General features: G+C 41.4%; 1 long non-coding RNA gene across 1 annotated transcript; it reads right to left on the bottom strand.

The window, feature by feature from the left end:
- Positions 1–1,577: 1,577 nt before the first annotated feature.
- LOC146498200 (uncharacterized) lies at positions 1,578–6,912 on the bottom strand. The gene is made up of 2 exons (XR_014870821.1): positions 6,177–6,912; positions 1,578–1,649 (listed from the first exon to the last, which is right to left on the bottom strand). It is a non-coding gene; the product is annotated as an uncharacterized LOC146498200 (long non-coding RNA).
- Positions 6,913–17,326: the final 10,414 nt, after the last annotated feature.

Raw genomic sequence — 17,326 nt, 5'->3', positions numbered from 1 at the left:
GATTTTATTGTAATCCTTCTATCATTGGTTTATTTTTCACTTTGTCAACATCAAAGTATTCCTTTCATGGATTTTGTCGCTGAGCTGAACTTGAAGTAAAGATAATGATAAAATTGATAAAATTAAACCCCAGAAAGTTGATTCTGTTCATCTGAACGTAGTGTTTTCACTGGGAGAAACATTTGTTCACTCATCCAAGTGACTTCTTCATTCTCACATGAATGCAGATTTCCACAAATGAAACTAGCACCTCAGTGAAATTAAAGTAAACCTTTTTGTGAAGCAAAATATTTCTGTCCACTTGGAGTCCAACACTGAATAAGCTCTGGACACCCTGAATCAGTCAAATTTATATTGAATGCTTTTCTTTGCCATCTCACTGTGAGCTACTGTGAGTTTTAGCCAGTTTACAGCTTTCTTCTCTTTTCTTTCTTTGGTTTTGTAACAGTTTTGTGTGGATTGCCAGTATGTATTTCATAATGCATTTTTTCCCCCAATTTTAATGATCTGTTGAAACCAACCAAGCTCGAGGACAAATCGATCAGTAATAATTTAATAAATAATCTTGGACTGACTATGAAGTAAGTTGTCTTTTTGTTTTAGAGGGACAAAGGTGAATAAGTGGTGTTTTACTACTGTCCTTTATGACACTTTCCTAACTTTTTGTTGTTTCCAACTGAAGGTGTTCTGCTCTGTGTTTCACTTCAACTGTTCACATGCCAAATTTTCACTGCACTTCAAGTTCAAACTTTATAAATACAGTTCATTTGTATGTGGCTTTAAGTGTAAATAGAGAAATAGAAATAGAAAAAAAATAGAAATTGTTTTTTGTCATCAATTTTTTGGATCCAATGACATTGAACAAAATGGAGGTACTGAAGAGTTGCACTGAAAGTATCCCCACCTGTCACAAACTATACGCACTGGAAGCAATTGTGGCATTTTTGTTGTTGTTGTTGTTGTTGTTGTTGTTGTTATTTTAGGCCATTTTGTGCAGAGGCATTAGCAGCAGGTTTTTCAAGTCACTAAGTGGTCCCAGTCTCATAGGCACTCAAGTATGTCAGTGTGAACAAGACGGCCGTGTCACTTACCAGCATCACTGCTCAGATACAGTTTGTGTAATGCATCAAGAAAACAAACTATCACTGATGAAGTCATGGTGCTATCTTTCTGTCTTGTAAAATATCATGCACAAATGTCCACACTAACTTTTCCATTTTTAATGGGGAAACAGTAGCTATGACATTAAGGGAACAGAGGTTCTGAAATGCATTATATTTTACTGGAAAATGAAGTACTTACCTCTCAGAAGATTTTATAATTTATACCCTCAGTGCATCTACTAAGACGCTGAGAGGTAGCACTGGCTGCTTCCAGTATTTTTCACTTTGTGGTTGTTATATTCAGGTCTGGTCCTTTACATTCATTTTGTAATCGTTTCTAAAATTGTTGCAGTGTCATATCACTTGCACTACTATCATTTTCATGAGTGTTTTTGGCCAGTTGTAATAAATAATCGTTATGACAATATGTGAAAGTGAGGTATCACTCCCTCCAGTTAATACACGACACCACGGTTCTTCATTCACAGATGGATTTATTCTTCAGTCACACTTCTCCTCCGAAACACCATAAAATCCACCGTCAAACTGTCATTACATAAAAGTACAGAATGACCAAACATAAATATTACAAATAAACATTTAAACCCAAGTTAACAAATGTTACGATATTACTTCAGGGAGCAGACATGACACCGTCTTAGGTTTTAGCCATCACTTTTATTAACTCTACACCACCCTCCGGTGGCTTCCACATGAACTGCACCTTAAACAACAACTGTTCACTCATATCATGACATCCCCCCTTTTTTTTCTTTTTTTTTCAACAACAGGGGCAAACAACAAAGTAACTCACAACACCACTCAAGGCCCATGACCAGTGGAAAAAAAAGAAAGAGAGAAAAAAAATGCTTCTTGGCATACTCACATTTCTCTCTAGTGAACATTTTTTCTTTCCTTTTTTTTTTTTTTTTTTTAAGTCAAAGCATATACTCGAAACATAATGTTCATTTTATTCCTCAATAAGCCTTCTGGGCTTGGAAACAATACGTCCACTCGCAGTTTTGGGTGGGGAACTTGGAAACTCTGTGGTAGTGACATTTCTACTTTGCATGTCCATCTCACTTTGTCCCTGTGTTTTATCACACACATTTTGCCGTGTCACGTTTTGATTGTCCCTTGACTGCCTTTGAAACTTTCTGTTCCTTCTATATGTCTGTCCATCAGGCATCTGAACAACATAAGATCTTGGATGTTCAGATAAACCTGTCACCTGAGCTGGATTCCATACACCCTGTTGCCACATTCTGACAGTGTCACCAACCTGCAGTTGCTGAAGTGCTTTGGTTCCTTGGTTAAAGTATTCTCTCTGTTTCTGTTGTCTTGTTTCTAACAACTGCTGCACTGTCTTAGTGACCAAAGGTTTCAATCTTTGCGATGTTGTTGGAAGTCTTGTTCTTATGCGTCGACCCATTAGCAGCTGGGCTGGTGACGCTCCAATGTCCTCCAATGGTGTACTCCTCAGATTCATTAATGATAGATACGGGTCATTCCCCTCGGCTTTTGCCTTTTTTAACAAGAGTTTCACTGTTTGTACTCCTCTCTCTGCCATTCCGTTTGACTGTGCATGGTGGGGGCTCGTAGTGTTGTGACAAAACTCCCACTCTTTTGCAAAGTCTTGGAATTCACGGGAGCTGAACTGTGGTCCGTTGTCTGAAATCACCGTTTCAGGAATCCCGTGTCTGGCAAATTGTGACTTAAGATGAGTGATAACTGTTGCACTTCTTGTGTCAGACTTCAGCCACTCAACCTCAATGAACTTGGAATAGTAATCCACTAAGAGGAGATATTCCTGCTGGTCAAAGGTAAATAGGTCCACACCTATCTTTTGCCAGGGTCTTTCTGGAACACTATGTGGATGTAGTGGCTCTTTGTTCTGTCGTTTCTGGTGAGTACTGCACACATCACAGCAGTTCACCATCTCTGTGATACTCTGTGACAGTCCAGGCCAAAAGAGTACTTCTCTCGCTCTGCGTCTGCAGCTTTCAATACCCAAGTGACCCTCATGAATGCGCTTTAGCATTTCTGCTCTCAGTGCTGCAGGAACAATAAGCTGCTCTCCTTTGAACAGAACTCCATCCACTACTGAAATTTGTTCCCTGTAATTCCAATACGCTTGGATTTCTGTTGCAGCTTGGTTTCTTGTTTCTGGCCATCCATCCAGAACTGGCACTGTAAGTTTAGTCAGTGTCATATCATTCCTTGTTTCCTTTCTGAATTCCTCTAGTTTTGCACTTGTCACAGGTAAGTTGGAAATTACCATGTGCACCTGGTCTTCTATCTCATTATCAGATGAGCTGGTCACTGGCAAATATGCTCTGGATAATGTGTCTGCGATGTACATTTCCTTTCCTGGCTTGTACTGTACTTGTACCTGATATTTTTGCAGTCTCATTAGGAGTCTCTGTATTCTTGCTGGAGCACTGCTCAATGGCTTTTTCATTATCACTTCTAGTGGTTTGTGATCTGACTCCACGTTCACTTTTCTTCCATACACATACTGATGGAAACGCTCTGCACCAAACACAATCGCCAACATCTCCTTTTCTATTTGTGCATAACGCTGTTCAGTCTCTGTTAATGAGCGTGATGCATAAGCAACTGGCTTGCCATCTTGTAGTAAGACAGCACCGAGTCCACTTTTAGAAGCATCGACAGATAGTGTTACTGGAAGCTGTACATCATAGTATCTGAGCACAGGAGCTTCAGTAAGAATTGTTTTCAATTTGTTGAACGCGTGCTGGTGCTCACCTTCCCACTACCATGCAACATCATCTCTGGTAAGGCCGCGTAATGGCTCTGTGTGTTGTGACATGTTTGGAATGAACTTTGCTAGGTATGTCACCATACCCAGAAATCGCTCCACATCGTTTTTGCACTCTGGTGTAGGCATTTTCTTTACGGCCTCTATCTTGCTCTGATCTGGTTTCAAACCATCTGCCGAGAAGATGTGGCCAAGGTATTTAATTTCCTCCAGGCCTACCTTGCATTTGTCCTTGTTTAGCTTAAATTTTTTTGCTCTTGCTCTCTCAAGCACTTGCCTCAGTCTGTCGTCATGTTGTACTTTAGTCTCTCCCCAGATCAAGAGGTCGTCTATGTATGTCTCGACGCCATCAATCCCCTCAAACAGCTGCCTCACCGTCCTGTGGAATACTTCTGGAGCTGAATTAATTTCAAAAGGCAGGCGAAGAAATCGGTAACGACCAAAAGGTGTGTTGAATGTACAGAGATGAGAGCTGGCTTCATCCAATTTAAGTTGCCAAAATCCTGAGCTTGCGTCCAGCACAGTGAAGTGTTTGGCCTTTGCCAGTCGGCTCGTTATCTCTTCAACTGTTGGCAACTGGTAGTGCTCTCTCATGACTGCTGTATTGAGATCACGTGGATCTAGGCAGACTCTCAGTCGTCCAGTAGCCTTTTCCACAATGACGATTGGATTCACCCACTGGGTAAGCTCTTCAATTTTTGTAATCACTTCCATTTTTTCCATTCTGTCCAGTTCTACTTTGAGTTTTTCTCTCAAAGTGACAGGGATTTTTCTTGGTGGATGAACTTTTGATGCCACACTATCATTAATTTGAATGGTGTGTTCTCCCTCAAGGCAACCTATGCCCTCAAACACATCAGCAAATTCTTTGACGATGTGCATTTCATCACTTTTATTCAGTGCCATCACTCTCTTGATGAGTCCCATTTCTTCACATGTTTGAATTCCCAGAATTGGCTTGGTTTCTGATTTTACGACAATGAACTCCAAAACAAAACTTTTCTTTTTGTATTTCACTGCCCAAGTGCACTTTCCTTTAACTGCTATTTTGTCTCCGGTGTATGTTGACAACCTGACATTTGTGGGTCTAAGCATTTGCTTATTTCCTATTCTTCGTAGTAGACTGTAGGGAACCACATTGGCTTGTGCACCAGTATCTAGTTTGAATTTCACAGGTTTGTGGCCAACTTTTATTTCTACAGTCCATTCATCTGTTCGTGTCTGTGTTTTTGCATTTACAGCCCCAATGAACAGACTTGCCTGCTGATCCGTGGCTTCATCGGTGACAGTGTGCACTTTTCTCGATCTACACATTCTGGCAAAGTGATTCATTTTCCCACAGTTCTTGCACTGTTTGCCATAAGCAGGGCATTGGCGTGATGCATGCTTAGTTCCACATCGTTTGGAATTAAATGTGCTTGCTTGGTCTTTGTCGTTCGGTTTCATCTTACTTTGTCTTTTTTGCATGTCTGCTTATGTCTCACTGCATCTACGTCTTTACTTTCATGTGCAGAGACTTGAGCATTGTGATCCTCCTCATGCATTTGCTTGATTTGAGCTTTTGTGGTCTCAGCTGCAATGCAGAGCTGTACTACTTTTTCGAGAGTAATGTCATCTTCTCTTAACAGCCTTTCTCTCATTGCATCCGATGTAATTCCACACACTACGCGATCTCTGATGAGGGATTCTTGCAGTTGTCCAAATTCACATGACTTGGCCCTTAGCTTTAGCTCAGTGATGTACTGGCTAATTAGCATATCCCCTTACACACGTGAAAAACTTGTACCTTTCATAGGTTATGTTCTTCTTTGGGTTACAGTATTCCTCAAATTTCTCCATTATTTTCGTCAGCTTATGCTCATCACCATTTTCCGTAAACGTGAAGGTATTGTACACTTCAACCGCTTCCTCTCCAGCAACGTGAAGAAATAGTGAAGACTGTACCTTGGGTGGCTTGCTAGCACCTCCTATAGCCGCGAGATACAGCTCGAACCGTTGCCGAAACCGTCTCCAATTTTCCGAGAGGTTCCCTTGCAGCAAATCAAGTCCAGCTGGCGGCTTAAGCCCTTCCATGTGTGCGACACTCTTGTATAGCCTTATCAGTTCATTTCTGAAACCATGTTACGATATTACTTCAGGGAGCAGACATGACACCGTCTTAGGTTTTAGCCATCACTTTTATTAACTCTACACCACCCTCCGGTGGCTTCCACATGAACTGCACCTTAAACAACAACTGTTCACTCATATCATGACAACAAATACGTGATAAACAAACACAGTTAACATACCTCGCTGGCTGCACGTAACCGTGAGGGAATGAGTTCGCTTCAGGAACAAAAACTTAACAAAAATAATTCCCAATTTCTTCTTATTCTTCTTCGCAGCTTTCTTTTACTTTAAAACTGCTTATTTATTCCTTCTTCTGACTTAGTTAACTTATAGCTTAGCTTCTTTGCACATGCTTTTTGACTTCCCTTTACGTCACTTAAAGGGGCCTATGCGCAACACAGAACGAACCTTAGTTCCTACCCCAAAAGGAACAACAATAAATAAAGGAAATAAATAACATAGATGAACACAATAAATTAAACAAACTGACATAATTTACATTTATGGCAGTTAAAAGAGGGTCTATCTCAGCTGTCATAGAACAAATAGCAGGATACATCCTGGACTGGTTGCCGCTCTATAGCTCTCCCTCACACACATATACACTAACAAACACACACACACTTTTTCTTGTTTCTCTTTCTCTCTTATTCGCTCTTTCCCAAAGTCTTCTGGATGCCTTGGTGGTTTTAAGTAAGTATTGCACTTACCTTACTGCCTTACTGTCAAACATTGAATTGGGTTGTTTCCTTCCCTGTGTGAACACCATGCTTGTACAGTATATAATGATATTTTATCGACACCATCCAACTCGTACCCCTTATATTTCTTTCTATGAAGAATGAGGAGAATATTTCTATGATCCATCTTTGTTTTGGCTGTTGGCCTTCCTGCACCAGGAAGGCCAACCTGGTGTCTTTCAGGGCCCCTTTCTACTTCTGCTGTCTTCATCTGCTAGTCGTTACCTTAAAACAACAGTATATATACATATGTATTGACTGTAACTATTGTGCACTATTGGACATTGTAAATAGTGTTTCTTGGGCTTTAAGCAAACTATTATTTGAATTTGAGTCTTAAATGTATAAAATAAAAAGTTGGGTTTTTTTGTTTTGTTTTTTTTTTTTACATTTTTTGTTGTTTTACGACTCTGGATAGGATAGGATGACTAATGAGACCATCAACAGTCAAAGAAACATGTCTAAGTGTTCTGCAAAACTCTACTAGTACTCACTAACTTGAGATAAAATCTACTCAGCTACTTTGAAAATAGTTTCTAACTGGTTCCTCCCATAACAGGATGGCTAGCTGGTTAAAGTGATCATGCAGTCTAGAAACCTTTCTGCTTTCTGGACAGGTAGGGGAGTCTTTCAGTGCCTCCAGCCTCCCTTAAAATACCTGAATTAGATATAAAAATGTGACAAAACTGCTGTTTTTCAGATCACATGTAGTTGTACTCAGTTTCAAGTTCCTGGGTGTGCACATAGACACAGACCTCCAATGGAGCTCTAACACCTCTGTGGTTTTAAAGAAGGCCCAACAGCGTCTCCACTTTCTGAGAATCCTCAGAAAAATGAACCTGAAGAAGGAGCTGCTAAACGTCTTCTACCGCTGCTCCATTGAAAGTGTGCTGACATATTGCATCGGTGTGTGGTTCTCCAGCTGCACCACAGCACAGAGAAAGGCACTCCAGAGGGTCATCAGCATGGCCCAAAAAATCATTGGACATCCTCTTCCGTCCCTGAAGGACCTGTACAGCACTCGCTCAAGAGGGCATGCAGCATCCTACGGGACGGTACACACCCAGGACACGGGGTGTTTAAGCTACTACAGTCTGGCAGGAGATTCAGGCTGCTGAGGTCCCGAACAAATAGACTCAAGGACAGCTTAACAACGGTAAAAACAGTAATGATAATAATATTTATATTTATAACAAGGTGCAATAATAATTAATGTGCAATGATAACAGTGTGCAATACAAATACACATATTCTTCTTTTTTATTACTAAGTTATTATACTGTGTTGTGTTGTTTGTGTTGTGTTGTGTTGTGATGTGTCGTATCGTATCGTGTTACATGTAGTGCTGACGTAGGACAGTTTTCCAATTTCATTGTACTATTGTACTATGTATGATTGTGCAATAACAATAAAGAGTTATCTTATCTTATCTTAGTGCTTTAACCCTTTAAAACCGGTAGGAGCGGGCACGCTCTGTTTTGCGTAACTATTTTTAAATCCCGGTAGCTCTGCAACCATGTAAGCTAGCGCAATATTTTTTTTTGCATATGAAACCTGAGGAGTTGTACTTACATCAGCTTGTCCTCGGTCACAGTTTCCTTCCACATATAGCTTTGCAAAAACTGCATAAAAAGCACTCGCAGCAACAAAAACATAATATTCCAGAAACAGGCTTTGCCGATCCGATCAGCTGTTTGTAACACTTCCTACATTGGATTAGACGGCAGCGCGAACTATCGCATGTCCGCCATGACCTGCCCGAAACCGGAAGTGACGTCATTTCGCGGAAATGTAGTTTTTTACGGTCCGGGCCTCAATGAGCTTATACTGGTGTTTTTAAAAGTTATGTTTGACTTTATGACTTTCTGTGTCGTTTCTGGGATGCTTAGGACTCATATTGCACTGCTGGAAATAGTTTATTTTGATGCATATGCTGCTTTTTTGCAAATTTGCACTATAATATTTATTTTCGTTTTTCCTGCAGTGTATAAAAATTGGTGTATTTCAAAAATAAAACTATGAAGGCACTCAAAATAAATTTCCTGTGGTGGGAAACTATTTTGTGCAACTTTTTTGTATTTACAGTTTTGAGGGATAAGCCTCTTAAATTTCTCTAACTAGAAATAAATGTTAAAAAAACAAAAACGATTTTCAATTTTTTTGTAGTTTATTGCACTTTTTTGCAATTTATGTAATCACTATGCACTTAATTCCTACATATTATTAAAATCTAGGCTGTAATGGTTGTATTGATGTATAGCAACTTGAAATGCTCCCAAAAATGGCACTACAGCATGTAAAAATATAATATAAGCTCTGGCGGACTTGGTTCTATGGTAGGTCTTAAAGGGTTAAATGTGGACTATTAAAAAAAGTATTTAATTTGTTTCACAGGAAAACCAAAAGAACACAAATTACACATTTCATACAAAGGGGGGGGGGGGGGGGGGGTTTAGCAAAAAAGGAAAAAAATCAAAAAAGGAAGAAATCACTGTTTGGCAGACGGTCTGACAAATTGGTGTTTGCTAACAAGCTAAAGAAATTCAACATAAGAAGCTTTTCGAAAGGAAAACTGGGGGAGACACATGTGAGGCGAGAGAGGTAGAGGAGGAACTGTCTCCTGTTGCAGCACAGTGCTATAACTTGTTTTACATTGTGTGTGTTTGTGTATTATATGCATTTGCTAAGAGAAAGTGAGAACAGACTTCAAAGTAAAAGCCCTTCAGAATCCATTTAAACAGCTATTTATTTGTCTCAGTTTAGAAAGATGTTAAAAGGAAGCTTTGTGGTTCCACGTGCAGATTTCACTTTAGATCAACAACATACACCGTCATAATGTTACTCAGTCAGTATAAGTCAGTCTGATTTTTAAGTTAAAAATAATAGCCATTTGAAATCAAGAATGTGGCTCAATGCTGAAACCTATAGTAAAAATATAATGTATATGTATGAAGTCAAAATGTGTGCACTGTGTGGCACTAGTGACATTTTTAGAAATAAAACATGAACCCTTCATTTGAGTGCATTTTGTGATTTGTCCATTTCAAATGTTCATGCTTTTCAAAGATATGCATGTCTGTGTATTCAAATTCTGCCATAAAGAAGATGATAGAGGTTCATGTACAATGTGAGGTCACTGTGGAGTCTAGTGGATATTTGTGTGAAATCAATCAAATGTAGAAAAATTGATCAAACAGTGTAATTGGAAGTGATTATTAAAACCTTGTTAAAGGTATTTAAAAATGCTGCCAAAAATAAAATAAAAGAAGAAGTCATGTGCCTGTAAAGACAGACATCATTAATTGGAAAGTGTCATGATCCAGGGCCATGTTGGCCCAGCATTCTTAGTTTCATGTATTTTTGTATTTTGTTCCTTATTTGACTTCCCCTTGTGACTTTTACCCCCTGTGTGCCCCTCTGTGTATCTGTGAGCCCTCATTTCCCCTCGTGTTTTATTCCATGTTTTCCCCAGCCCGTTGTGTCTGTGCTCTCCTCGTCCTCCCTCTCTCCTCCTGTCTGCGCCTCTGTGTACTTCCTGTTTTACTTTGACAGTCTCCCATCAGTATGCGTCATGTTGTGTTGCTCCTTCCCTGTCTCGTTACGATTATCTGTGTCAGCTGTGTTCCCCGTGTGCTCCCACCTCCCTCGTTAAACCTCTGTGTATTTATGTCCGCGTCTCCCTCTGTTCAGTGTCGCATTCTCCCTCGTTCATGGCCGTGTGTTTCTCTGTGTGCTAGTGCAGCGGTCCCCAACCCCCGGGCCCCGGACCGGTACCGGTCCATGAGTCGTTTGGTACCGGGCCGCGAGAGTTGAAGCTCAGGTGTGAAATGTATAGTTTTCAGGGTTTTAATTGGTTTTCAGCGTTATTTTGTTATCGTTTTTATCGTTAACTCGGTTTTCCTGGGTCTTTTCACGTGTGTTATGAATAAATCTTATTTATTTCGGTACCGGTACTAGTTTTATTTTGTTGTATTTATCTGCGACACCTTAAAGGCCGGTCCGTGAAAATATTGTCAGGCATAAACCGGTTCGTGGCGCAAAAAAGGTTGGGGACCGCTGTGCTAGTGTATTGCTTCCCAGTGTAGTTTCTTATCAGTTTGTTTCACCGTTTCCCTCCAGCAATAAAGCTGTGTTTTGAGTTCATTCCTGCCTCTGTGAGCTTGCGTTTGGGTCCACTTCCTGCCTGCCACACAGCCGAATCATGACAGGAAAGGCCATAAAATCAGGCAGAAATAAACAGACTGATGTGCATCTGTGGCTCCATGAAATATTGTCAATCAATCAATCAATCTTTATTTATAAAGCACTTTTCATACAAAAAAAAAAATGTAGCACAAAGTGCTTTACATGGTTAAAAGCAGCCCCCCCTCCCCCCCACCCCCCACACACACACGCGCACACTTAAAAAGTAAAATTGGACTGGGTACACATGAGCCAAGTGAGGAAACACTATCATGGGGAGCCGTCTGCACCGGAAGCCGGTCACAGACCGCAGCCTCCAGGCTGGGCACACAGCAGGAGGGAGGCAAAGAAGCCCCCCAGCCAGGCTGAGAGGACCCCCAGAGCCCCAGCGGCCACGGTCGATCACAGCCCCGGTGCAGAGAGCGCCCTCTTATTATAGCTCCGATGGCATCAAACACTGGATTAATAATGACCTTTTCTGCAATCTGATATTTCTTGAATAATAATTACAATGTTTAGACCAAGCAAGTTGATCTAAACATTGAGGATCTGATGATTGGCTTATTAACATGAGTTAATAACCCAATCATCAGATCACATCAAGTCACAGATTTGGATCAAATTTGGTTGGCACATGGGAAAAAGCCCTAAAATCTGGCACTATCGAAGGCAGTGACACCTTTGTATTTGTCACAGATACGGACAATATGCAGAGGAATGCACACTGGACGTTTGACAAATATGTTTTTGAGATTTCTCCATAAATGTAGAAATCTCCTTTCTGTGATCTCATTGCATATTAACTTCATCTTTGATTTATCAGTTTTTGACAATCCACCAAAACTAGATAAACATTAACATATCACTTTGCATACTGAATGTTTGAGATCCTGAAATCTGCACACAACAGATATTTAAAGTATACATCATTACTGTGCTTGTTTAGAAACCAGTGACAATAACAACAATTAATTGGTTAGTCATGCTCATCCCTAATGTTCACCCCGAGTTAAGAGTATAGAAAGCAATCTCAGTGTTACCTGGGTCCGGTGACCCAATGTTTATGTGTTGATGATCTTTATTCTTTGATTTTGTGTTTCTAATGGTCTAGTTATCTTTATTAATTTCTTGTTTGTAGTTCTTAGGTTTTTTTATTGTCCTGCCTGTGTTTCTTGTGTCTCATTGACTCAGTTATGTTTTCATGTCTGTTCCTTCCTAGTCCCTATGTCTAGTCCATGTCTCAATGTGTCTCTTATGTTTCCTGTTTTACTTTAATAGTTCCTTGTCTGGTGTTAGTGTATTTAGTTTTGCTTCCTCATGGTCTCATGGGTGTAATTAGTCCCAGCTGTGTTTGCCTCCTGGTCCTCATTCCCGTGTTACCCTCTTGTATTTTTTGTCTGTGTCTTCCTCTGTTCGGTGTCACATTCTCCGTCATTCCCCACTGTGTGGCCTGCCTGCCTGTTTGTTTGTTTGCCTACTCTGCTTTAGAACAGACGGTTGGTTTAGAGAGCACGATTGGTCTACAGTTGCTTAACTGGGGCAACTAGTGCTGTAAGTAAGAACCTGTCATTTATGTAATACTGTTTAATCCTCCTGAAGACACTCTCAACATGAATATGAAGTCTGCCTCATTTAACTGTTTAATAATCTATTAGAAAACTGAACATATACCACAGTAAGTCATTAACAGTACACGTTTAAATCAAACAGATCAACATCACTGTCATTATTAGACTCAGCTGACTACATCACAAACTTCACAGACAAAAGACAGTATCTGGTAGAGGAATTTGATACAATAGATCATAGTTTATTATTTAAAAAACTGGAACAATTTGGCATCAGGGGGTTTGTGTTAAATTCAGTAAGGAGTTATTTAACTAACAGTGAATAGTTTGTGATGCTGAATGACTTTTAGTCCTTACTGTATGTATTGGCATTCCCTGTGGTGTTCCCCAGGGGTCAGTGTTGGGCTATCAGTTGCTTTAATATTACGTCAATGAGTGTAGAGTGAAACTGTGGAACAGTTTGAATAAACAGTTTAAGCTATCATTTGGTGCTCTCACAAAGCAAATACATGTTGTTGTTGTTTTTTTGGTTTTTTTTACATAATTCTGTCCTGTATTCTAATGATAAAATTATTTATCTAATGATATTAAATAAATAAATCACACGCAGACACATATATATTTTCTGCAACATCTCTAAAATTAGAAATATCCTGTCTCAGAGTGACGCTGAAAAACTAGTTCATGCATTTATTTCTTCCAGGCTGGCCTACTGTAATTCATTATTATCAGGATGTCCTAAAAACTCCCCGAAAAGCCTTCAGTTAATTCAAAATGAAGCAGCAAGAGTACTGACAGGGACTAGAAAGAGAGAACATATTTCTCCTGTTTTGGCTTCCCTTCATTGGCTCCCTGTTAAATCCAGAATTGAATTCAAAATCCTGCGCCTCACATACAAGGTCTTAAATAATCATTCCCCATCTTATCTTAATGACCTTGTGCTATCATATCACCCTATTAGAGCACTTCGCCTTTCTCACTCAATACATGTTAATAGACCTCTCTGCATTGAATCATACTTGTTATTTCGCTGCCTCTCTCCCACAGCATGTCTTTTATCCTGTCTCCCTTCTCTGATCCCAGCCGGTCGCAGCAGATAGCCGCCCCTCCCTGAGCCTGGTTCTGCCGGAGGTTTCTTCCTGTTAAAAGGGAGTTTTCCCTTCCCACTGTCACCAAAGTGCTCGCTCAAAGAATAGAATAGAATGCCTTTATTGTCACTATACAGTTGTACAATGAGATACAGAATGATAGGTTTGTAGCTTAAACCTATTCGCTGGAACGTTCAAGATGATTTAATTACACAGCAAAGCAAGACACGAGTAGGCAAAGTTCTTTATGTTTCTCGTGCACGGGAGAGAACTGGACAAACGCCGTTCCTTCGCTCGACCCCAGTTGCTCTCATCTGCTCCCCCGTAACACTGCTCTTTTATTGAGGTTACATGAATAAGCATAGGTTCATTAACATATGACGTCTACATACAAACAAAGAGTACCAGAGTTGTGGAATAACCTTCCGATTGTGATCCGGGCGTCTGATTCCATCCAATCTTTTAAATCACGGTTAAAAACCTATTTGTTTAATATTGCCTTTCCTGCTTGTTAATGCTCGCACCTGACTTTTAGACTTACTCTATTTTTTCTTATACATATTTTTATGGCTTGTGCTTTTATTGTTATTTTTATATATATATTTTTTATGTTTTTATTTTGATATGCATTTTATATTACCCCTGTGTATTAGTGGCATTGACCTGTGAGGATATTTGATACTTTGCTAAGGCCTCATAATACTCGTGTTACTTCTCTGTCTCTTATGTTAAGCACTTTGGTATACCGCTGGTTTTAAATGTGCTCTATAAATAAAGATTGTTGTTGTTGTTGTTGAACCTTGCCTGTGCGTTGTGTGTGTGTGTGTGTGTGGGGGGGGGGGGGGGGGGTCAGAGTGTGACCCCATAAACGACTTCCCTAAACCTGCTGGTCTAGTAGTCCAGCAGTTCATCTAAACAAAAGGCACTTAGCCTAAAACAGATATAGACACGTTTATCCTACCATAAAACAATAAGAGAAGGTATGCCCTCTCCCATGCTCCCAGAATGTGGGTGTGAATGCCAGAACACTCTGGAATGCACACAAAGCCTTTGCAGACTATTAAGGATCACACATCCTATCACTACACAATCGATTATACACCTCTAAGCATATATGGTTAAATATTTCTAAGCATAAATGACAATAAACAATACAAATCTAACACAGAACATCTCCTACTCAGTGCAAACATGCTGGGGGGTGGGGCACAGTTCTGCAGCGCTATATACATATGGATAGTATTAACAGAGGGAAAAGATATATATATATATATATATATATATATATATATATATATATATATATAAATGTACAAATATACAAGCCGGTTTAAAAAAAAAAAGTAATATGTAATAAACAGTGTTGTGTATATACAGTTGGGTTATTGCACATAGAATTGGTATTGCACAGTGGTGGTCCATAGAGGAAGTGGGGAGAAAAGGAAAAGAAAAAAAATAAGGGGGGGGGGGGGGGGGCAGCTGTGTTATCGGTGCATGTGTGAGTTCAGGGTGGTTATGGCTTTGGGGAAGAAACTGTTTTTGAATCTGTGGGTTTTTGTGTTGATGCACCTGTAGCAGGCTGTTGAAACCAGGGTGGGAGCTGTCCTTGATAATGTTTGCTGCTCTGCTGAGGCAGCGGGAGGAATAAATGTCCATCAGGGAGGGGAGAGGGCAGCCGATGATCTTTTGTGCTGTCTTGACTACACTCTGAAGCCTCACTCTATCCGCCTTGGTGCAGCTGCCGTACCATACCATGATGCAGTAGGTTAGCAGGCTCTCAATGGACGAGCGGTAGAAGGTCAGCAGCAGGTTGGAGTTCAGCTTATACTTCCTGAGGACTCTCAGGAAGTGCAGCCGCTGTTGGGCCTTCTTGACAAGCGCTGAAATGTTGTCTGTCCAGGAGATGTCAGCAGAGATGAGGACACCAAGGAACCGGAAGGTGTGGACCCTCTCCACACACTCCCCGTTGATGTAAATGGGGGCCAAGTCAGTGCTGTGTCTCCTGAAGTCAACAATGAGCTCTTTGGTTTTCTTACTGTTCAGTGCCAGGTTGTTTTCTGAACACCATGCTGCCAGCTTCAGAACTTCCTCTCTGTAGTCTGCCTCGTTTCCCTTTGAGATGAGTCCGACTACCGTGGTGTCATCAGCAAACTTGATGATGAGATTGTTGTTGTGGGTCGGACTGCAGTCGTGGGTGTAGAGAGAATACAGGAGGGGGCTCAGCACACAGCCCTGTGGGGAGCCGGTGCTCAGTGTGTGAGTGGAGGAGAGATGACGGCCGAGTTTTACAGTCTGGGGCCGGTTTGTGAGAAAGTCCTTTATCCAGGCGCATGTGAGAGGAGGGAGGCCAAGAGTGACCAGTTTGGTGATGAGGATGTCCAGGATGATTGTATTAAAGGCTGAGCTGTAGTCCACGAAGAGCATTCGGATGTAGCTCTGCCGCTGCTCTAGGTGACTCAGCACAGCGTGGAGGGCTGTGGCGATGGCGTCTTCTGTGGATCTGTTTGCGCGGCATGCAAACTAGTGGGGGTTGAATTCTGGGGGGAGGTAATCCTTGATGTGCTGAAGGACTAGTCTCTCAAAGCATTTCATGATTACCGGTGTGAGGGCCACAGGGCGGTAATCATTCAGGCTGGAGATGGGAGACTTCTTTGGCCCTGGGATGATTGTGGCTGATTTTAGACAGGATGGGATGGCTGCCTGATCCAGTGAGAGGTTGAAGAGTCTGGTGAAGATGAGGGTGAGCTGGTGTGCGCATGCTCTTAGTACCTTGCCAGGTACTCCGTCTGGACCGGCCGCCTTCCTGGGGTTCACTGCTAGGAGCACACGTCTGACATCGTGCTCCGTTACAGTGAGTGAAGCGGTGCAGGAACCAGGTGAGGGTGAGGATGAGGATGGGAGCAGGGCTGAGGCAGATGAGTGCTGCTGTTGTGATGTTTCAAAGTGGGCGAAGAAGTTGTTTATTTCCTCTGCCAGCTGCACACTCAGGTTTTCTGTTTCTGCAGTGCTGCCTCTGTGGTTGATGATGTCTTGCATTCCCTGCCACACCTCCCGTGTGTTGTTGCTGGACAGGTGGTTTCTTTTGTGGTCTGACTTGGCTTTTTTAATCCCCCTTTTCAGGTCAGCTCGAGCAGCCCTGTACAGAGCTCTGTCACCTGACCTGAAGGCGGCATCGCGGGCTTTGAGGAGTGAGCGGACCTCGCTGGTCATCCAGGGTTTTTGGTTTGGGAAAACCCGAATGCTTTTGTCCACAGTCACATTTGCAGTACAGAACTTGATGTAGTCCAGTACTGATCCTGTGGAAGTTTCTAGGTCCTGGTGTTCAAATATGTCCCAGTCTGTCTCTGTGAAGCAGTCCTGTAGTTTGGAGAGAGCATTTTCAGGCCAGGTTGTAACCGTCTTTATGGTGGGCCTGGCACTGCGCCTGAGGGTGGTGTAGGCAGGGGAGAGCAGGAGGGAGAGGAGGGGGTCATTTGATTGTTGGGTTTTTCTCTGTATGTATTATTGTAGGGTCTACCTTAAAATATAAAGTGCCTTGAGGCAACTGATGCTGTGATTTGGTGCTATGTAAATTGAATTGAATTGAATTGAATTGAATTGAATTGAATTGAATTGAATTCATCTATCCATTTTCTTCTGTTTATCCAGGGCGGGAGTAGCAGCCTAAGTAAAGAAGCCCAGACCTCCCTTTCCCCAGCCACCTCCTCCAGCCTTTCTGGGGGAACACCAAGGTGACATATAATCTTACTAG

Source organism: Neolamprologus multifasciatus, chromosome 18 (assembly GCF_963576455.1).
Source record: "Neolamprologus multifasciatus chromosome 18, fNeoMul1.2, whole genome shotgun sequence".
Classification (NCBI taxonomy): Eukaryota; Metazoa; Chordata; class Actinopteri; order Cichliformes; family Cichlidae; genus Neolamprologus; species Neolamprologus multifasciatus.
Note: the sequence above shows the minus strand (reverse complement) of the source record. Positions and strands in the feature narration are given on the sequence as shown.